Source organism: Nicotiana sylvestris, chromosome 5 (genome assembly GCF_000393655.2).
Source record: "Nicotiana sylvestris chromosome 5, ASM39365v2, whole genome shotgun sequence".
Classification (NCBI taxonomy): Eukaryota; Viridiplantae; Streptophyta; class Magnoliopsida; order Solanales; family Solanaceae; genus Nicotiana; species Nicotiana sylvestris.
In genome coordinates this window covers 163,413,843-163,421,736 of record NC_091061.1, presented here as the reverse complement: position 1 = coordinate 163,421,736, position 7,894 = coordinate 163,413,843, and positions in this window count along the sequence as shown.

The following is a 7,894-nucleotide window of genomic DNA, read 5'->3' as shown; positions in this document are numbered from 1 at the left end:
GCCCTCCAACTTTGAGTGTGTATAAGTAGGCACCTCAATTTGTCTTCACTTTATCAGTCGAACACTCCAACTTACAAAATGATCATCTAGATACCTCCAAAATTCATGTGCAACGTCAGTATTTGTATTTACATATTCAACTTTGTATAAGTTGATGTGCCTACTTGTGCACACTCAAAGTTGGAGAGCATACTTGCTAGCTAAGATCAAGTCTGAGGGTCCGTTTATGTATTATGCCAAAATAAATGGGCGTTTGGACATAAGAATTGTTAAAATTCGAAAAAAAGTGAAATTTTTTTCAAGTGAAAATGGTATTTGAAAAACTAAAAGTTGTGTTTGGACATGAATATAATTTTGGGTTGTTTTTGAATTTTTGTGAGTGATCTGAGTGAAAATTTTGAAAAATGACTTTTTGGAGTTTTTTAAATTTTCGAAAAATTTTAAGATTCATTTTCAAGTGAAAATTGGAAATTTTATGGTTAAATAGTAATTTCGAAAAAATGAATTTTTTTCTTAAAAAGGTGAAAAAAAATTAATGGCCAAACGGGCTCATGAAGTTATGGGTAAGAACTAAATTAATTAGTACCTTACGTGGTATTTCACATAACTATTTGTTTGTGGTTGATTTAATTATTACCTTATCCATAAAACATAAGCATCCACCGAGTAGATCAACTCTTCTGGTTTGAACAATTTTTTGTTTCATCATATCAAACTGTTAGAATATACTATAAGTCATGCGTATTGTTATAGTATTCTTTATGAACAATTATTTATTTACTTGTTTAAATTCAATAAAGTTTCATTTTAAATAGATCATGTGTTGGTTTGTGCGTCCATTGCTTACATAGTAGATGATTTAGTGTATAGAGTTTAGCTTATACACGGAAGATTAAATCATCGGTTCTTGTAAGACATAAAAGTTAATGTTCACAATCTAATGATGGAATTGGACAAATCATCGGAATGATTGTAGCACAAGATTAAGTATAATTTATCTTGATTATGGGAATGGTTTAATTCCAACTTCTTGTGCTAGTACATTTTGTATGTATTGAACGGATCAAGTAGAGATGAGTATTTTATACTGACTTTATAAAATAATTTCTCTAGTCCATTTAATGTACTTATACTCTTAATCCTGATATAATTATTATTAGCTGTGTATGTCACTTGTTGTTTTGATTTATTAAAAGGCGAGATTCTTTCGCGAGTCAATAAGCCTGGTAAATTGGATGACAATGATATACATTGGCGAAGTAATAATTAGTTGATGGAATCCATGTCTCAATTTTGAGATTGATGATACTCCTTTATGAAAGCTTATAAGTTTTCATGTGTAAACCCGGCCGGTGGATTTTGTATCCGACACATGAAATAAGTTAAGTGTAAGTCTAAAGGAAGTAATCAATAAATTAAATAGTCAGTAATTTAATTTGATTGATTAGTATCTGAATCTTAACATGGGGAGTTAAATAAGGTTTTATGGAAGAATTTCGAAATTGAACTAAGGAGTGCAATTACGAATTTTTAGTGGAATAATTCGTAATTTATTATGATGGAAATTAGTTTCAGAATTTCGAAATTAATATCATAATAGGAAGCCTTGTTAATTAAATTCTGTGGTCCCTACTGTGCCTAAATAATAGAAAATAGTGGAAACTGTTACTTAGTGGGAAAGAAAACGTGGAAACCGTCCCTTAGTGGGAGAAGGAAACCTAACAGGTTTTGAAAACGGTTTTGACCTAAAAAACGCAGCTATATATATGGATATAAGGGCTGGACATTTTTGACATGATTCTGACTGCGGTTTCTACTAGAATTTTGCCCACCCAAAATTCTTTTTTTTGGTTATTGTTTGGGTAACACAGTAGAAGACTGTGGAAATCTGCTAGTGTGTTTTCAACTGAGGAACTGGAGAACGACCTAGATTTGTTGTGTTTACGCTTCAAGAGGTAATCCTAAAATCTCCATACATGCTAGTTGTTTAGATTACACGTGAATAAGATTCTGTTATTGCTTCCGCTGTGGTATATATTCCATCAATTGGTATCAGAGCTTACTCACGTCTAATTAAATAATTAGGATAAACCATAAGGATTAATATCATGTTCTATATGCAAGTTTTGAATTACATGCAAAGTTTGTTTTTCTGAAAACCTGCACTGTTTTTTTTGGTGTGATTATCTGTTATGGGTTGTATTGATTATTCTGGAAACTTGATGTATCTTTTTAATATTGGTGATGTTGAGTTAGAATAATCTGAAAATTGAATTTTATCATGTAAAACGGAAAAACACGTTCTGCTGAATTAGGGCAGAAAATCGGAGGTCAAAAAGTTGACGGACTCCGATTGACCTGAAACTTGGCAGGTCCATGCGAAACGGACCAGTGAGCAATACTCATGGATTTCATGATTGAAGTCGTTTTTTGGGCGTTCGGGGTCGTTTAGATGGTGTTTTTGCTGTTTTTCTAAAATTCTGAAATTTTTTTTAGTTGTTTTTAATTCCAGAAATTGTGGGGATCAATTCCCTTGGTCCCCGGGCTTAAAAAAATCAGTGATATAATGTTTTTACACGTTGACGTAGGTCTTCTTCCATATCGGATAAAAATATTATGAATAATCACTATGTTATACTACTCATTGATTATTTGTATTTACTCTCCATCTGAGTATGCATGTTGGTTCAATGGGACTAATATATGTTGAATGTTGATATTCACTTGGCTTAAATTAACAGTTTACTCTCCATCTGAGTATGACATGTTTAAGTTTATGGAGTGAAAATCTGTCATTATATATGTATATTGCAAGAATAGCTTCTTTCCCATCGAAATTTGTTGTTCAAGGTGCATAGATTGTATATATATAATGTGTTTTGAATTTTAATGTTCATAATACAAACTGATTTGATCTATTTAAATATTTAATGTCTCCCAGATTAACAATGACTGCTTTTAATCCCCTTACTGCCATTCTTACCCAAAACAAACTTGAGGGTCCAAATTATGTTGATTGGAAACGAAATTTGGATATTGTTCTAATTGCTGAAGAGTACAAATTTGTGCTCGATGAGGTGTGTCCAGAAAAACCTGGAGATGATGCCACAGATGATGAACAGAAGGCTTACCAGAAATGGATTAAGGCTGATGAGATGGCGCGGTGTTACATTTTGGCATCCATGTCGAATGTTCTGCAACATCAGCATCAGTCGATGGAGTCTGCTTATGACATTCTGGAAAATCTCAAAGAAATGTTCGGAGATCAGAATCGTGCGGCTAAGCAGACTGCCATGAAAGCCCTTCTGAATACCAAAATGGTTGAAGGTTCATCGGTCAGGGACCATGTTCTGAAGATGATGAGTCTTCTGAATGAACTGGAGGTCCTTGGAGCTAACATTGATAAGGACACGCAGGTTGAAATGATCCTGCAGACTTTGCCTGACAGTTTTCAGCAATTTCGCCTGAATTATAACATGAACAAAATGGATTTGTCCCTTGCGAAATTGTTGAATGAGCTGCAGTCGGCAGAGACTATTATCAAGTCCCAAGCTCCTCCCGTGGCATTGAATTTTGAGGCAGGTTCTTCTTCTAAGCCGAGAGGCGGGCAGAAAAAGAAAAAGGCTCAAAAACCCTCTGTTGGTGGCGCGACTGCTGGTGTGAAAAAGGCTAAGGGCAAGTGTTATCACTGCAAGCAGCCCGGGCATCATAAGAAGCAGTGTCCAACTTATCTGGCCAAGCTGAAAAATAAACCAGGTGATTTACATCTACTTGTCGTTGAAACATTTTTAGCGGCTGTTTCTACCATGTCATGGTGTGTAGATTCGGGAGCCACTAATCATATCTGCACTTATTTGCTGGGGTTTCAGGTAATGCGGCGGCTAAGTAAAGGAGAAATCAATGTTTATCAAGCAGACGGTTCAGCAGCCTCAGCTTTAGCATTAGGAAATATTAGTATTTCGTTTGGTAGTGGTAGAGTTTTAGCTTTAAAAGACACATTATATGTACCTTCCGTTAGAAGGAATTTAATTTCGGTTTCTAGCGCTATGAGAGATGGTTATGATTTTAATTGTCATGACGTTGATAAATGTGTTATTACTCATAATAAGCGTTATCTCTCTTCGGCTACATTGATTAATGGTCTTTTTGTTGTTGACTCTATTCCTAAACCGTTACCACCTAAAGAACTGAATAATGTTGATTTACCAAGCAAGAGAAAACGTTCTTCTGAATTGAGTGAAACATATTTATGGCACTTGCGTTTGGGTCATATAAATCTGAACAGAATTTCCAGGTTGGTCAAGGATGGACCTTTAAGTTCATTGAAAGTGGAGGCACTACCAACTTGTGAATCTTGTTTAGAAGGGAAAATGACAAAACGAAATTTCCCCTCAAAAGGAAATCGGGCAAGTGATAAATTAGAATTAATTCATTCTGATTTGTGTGGTCCAATGAATGTCCAAGCAAGAGGTGGTTTTGAGTATTTTGTGACTTTCACAGATGATTACTCAAAATATGGATATATTTATTTGTTGCGTCGAAAGTCTGAATGTTTTGAAAAAGTTCAAAGAATTCAAGACTGAGACTGAAAAGCGACATAATAAACATATCAAGACACTACGATCTGATCGTGGTGGGGAGTACCTCTCTACAGACTTTATTGGTTATTTATCAGAATGTGGAATTACATCTCAATTATCTGCACCTGGAACTCCACAACAAAATGGTGTAGCTGAAAGAAGAAATAGGACTCTTATGGAAATGGTTAGATCAATGATGAGTTATTCCGATTTGCCTTCGTCTTTTTGGGGACATGCCTTAGAAACGGCGAATTATGTTCTGAACTTAGTTCCTTCAAAGTCAGTACCCTTGACCCCTACAGAATTGTGGACTGGGCGCAAGCCTAGTCTGCGGCATATTCGAGTTTGGGGTTGTCCGGCACATGTGCTAAAGGGGAAAACGGATAAATTGGAGGCAAGAACGGATGTATGCGTGTTTATAGGTTATCCAAAAGGGACGAAAGGTGGTTTATTCTATTGTCCTAAAGAGAAAAAGGTAATTGTTAGCACAAATGCCAAGTTTCTAGAAGAGGACTATTTGATGAACCATGTTCCTAGAAGTAAACTCGTTTTACAGGAACTCAACAAAGGAATGAAAACTCAGTCATCTGAAAATCAAAACGACCATATCCAAACCCCGGAAGTCGATTTTGACATACCATTGCACTTTAGTAGTGGGAGAAATGTCAATAGACTTAATGTACCACAAGAACAAGTGCCCGCAGTCATACTACCACAAAGTAGTGGGAGTCATGTTGAGCAGACTGCACAACAGGAAGAAGTCGTTGATATCCCTGTGGATAGCATGGAGACTCAGGTTCCTGATGATGTTGTGGTTCAACCACAAAATCAACGTGATGTAGTTGCAACTGATGTAGTGCGTAGTCGTAGTGGGAGAGAAATAAGACAGCCAGTTCGTTACACGCTCTTGGGAGAATCATATGATAGGATCCCTGAGGAGCCTACCTCCGAACCTGTCAATTACGACCAAGCACTACATGATAAGGATGCCGATAAGTGGGTTGCTGCTATGAAATCAGAGATGGAGTCTATGTACTCTAATCAGGTTTGGGATCTTGTAGAACCAACTGATGGGGTTAAACCCATTGGATGCAAATGGATCTATAAGAAAAAGAGAGGTGTAGACGGAAAAGTACAAACTTTTAAAGCAAGGCTTGTAGCGAAAGGGTTTACTCAGAAAGAAGGGATTGACTATGAGGAAACCTTCTCGCCGGTAGCCATGCTTAAGTCTATAAGGATTCTCTTATCCATTGCTGCTCATTATGATTATGAGATTTGGCAAATGGATGTCAAGACAGCTTTCCTTAATGGAAGTCTTGATGAGTGCATCTATATGATGCAACCAGACGGTTTTATGGAAAGTGGCAAAGAGCACATGTTGTGTAAGCTTAAAAGGTCCATTTATGGACTAAAACAGGCATCTAGGGCATGGAACACTTGTTTTGATAAGGCGATTAAAACTTTTGGTTTTGATCAGTGTCTTAACGAATCTTGTGTATACAAAAAGTGGGATGGGGACAAAGTGGCATTTTTGATCTTATATGTAGATGACATACTGCTCATAGGAAATAATGTGGGCATGTTGAATTCAGTTAAGCAGTGGTTGTCCACACATTTTGATATGAAAGATTTGGGAGAAGCGGCTCATATCCTTGGGATCAAACTCTTGCGAGATCGCAAGAAAAGGATATTAGGCTTGTCCCAAGGTCTTTATATTGATACAATACTCTCCAGGTTTAGCATGCATGATTCCAAGAAAGGATTCCTTCCTTTCAGACATGGAATTTCTCTATCTAAAGATCAGTCTCCTAAGACTGATGAAGAGATAGAAAAGATGAAGGCGGTCCCTTATGCATCAGCTGTGGGGAGCCTCATGTATGCTATGTTATGCACTAGGCCTGATATCTGCTTTGCCGTTGGCGTTGTTAGCAGATTTCAGTCTAATCCTGGGAAAGAGCATTGGACGGCGGTTAAACATATAATCAAGTACCTGAAAAGGACTAGGGATTACATGTTGATCTACCAATCGGATGACCTGGTACCTATTGGGTATACTGATTCGGATTTCCAATCAGACAGAGATTCTAGAAAGTCTACCTCAGGTAATGTGTTTACTCTTGGAGGTGGAGCCATAAGTTGGAGGAGTATCAAGCAAACTTGTGTTGCTGATTCCACCATGGAAGCCGAATATGTGGCAGCCTCTGAGGCAGCCAAAGAGGCAGTTTGGCTCGGTAACTTCCTGAGAGAGTTGGGTGTGGTTCCTTCGATTCAAGCACCAATTACGCTTTACTGTGATAATAGTGGTGCGGTTGCAAATTCAAAGGAGCCACGAAGCCATAAGAGGGCAAAGCACATTGAGCGTAAATATCATTTAATTCGTGATATAGTGCAGAGAGGGGATGTAGTGGTCACCAAGATTGCGTCAGAGAACAACTTGGCAGATCCGTTTACTAAGAGCTTACCACAGAAGACTTTTGATAAGCATGTAGAAGGAATGGGTGTCAAAATTGTAGACGCATGGTTATTAGTCTAAGTGGGAGATTGTTAGAATATACTATAAGCCATGCGTATTGTTATAGTATTCTTTATGAACAATTATTTATTTACTTGTTTAAATTCAATAAAGTTTCATTTTAAATAGATCATGTGTTGGTTTGTGCGTCCATTGCTTACATAGTAGATGATTTAGTGTATAGAGTTTAGCTTATACACGGAAGATTAAATCATCGGTTCTTGTAAGACATAAAAGTTAATGTTCACAATCTAATGATGGAATTGGACAAATCATCGGAATGATTGTAGCACAAGATTAAGTATAATTTATCTTGATTATGGGAATGGTTTAATTCCAACTTCTTGTGCTAGTACATTTTGTATGTATTGAACGGATCAAGTAGAGATGAGTATTTTATACTGACTTTATAAAATAATTTCTCTAGTCCATTTAATGTACTTATACTCTTAATCCTGATATAATTATTATTAGCTGTGTATGTCACTTGTTGTTTTGATTTATTAAAAGGCGAGATTCTTTCGCGAGTCAATAAGCCTGGTAAATTGGATGACAATGATATACATTGGCGAAGTAATAATTAGTTGATGGAATCCATGTCTCAATTTTGAGATTGATGATACTCCTTTATGAAAGCTTATAAGTTTTCATGTGTAAACCCGGCCGGTGGATTTTGTATCCGACACATGAAATAAGTTAAGTGTAAGTCTAAAGGAAGTAATCAATAAATTAAATAGTCAGTAATTTAATTTGATTGATTAGTATCTGAATCTTAACATGGGGAGTTAAATAAGGTTTTATG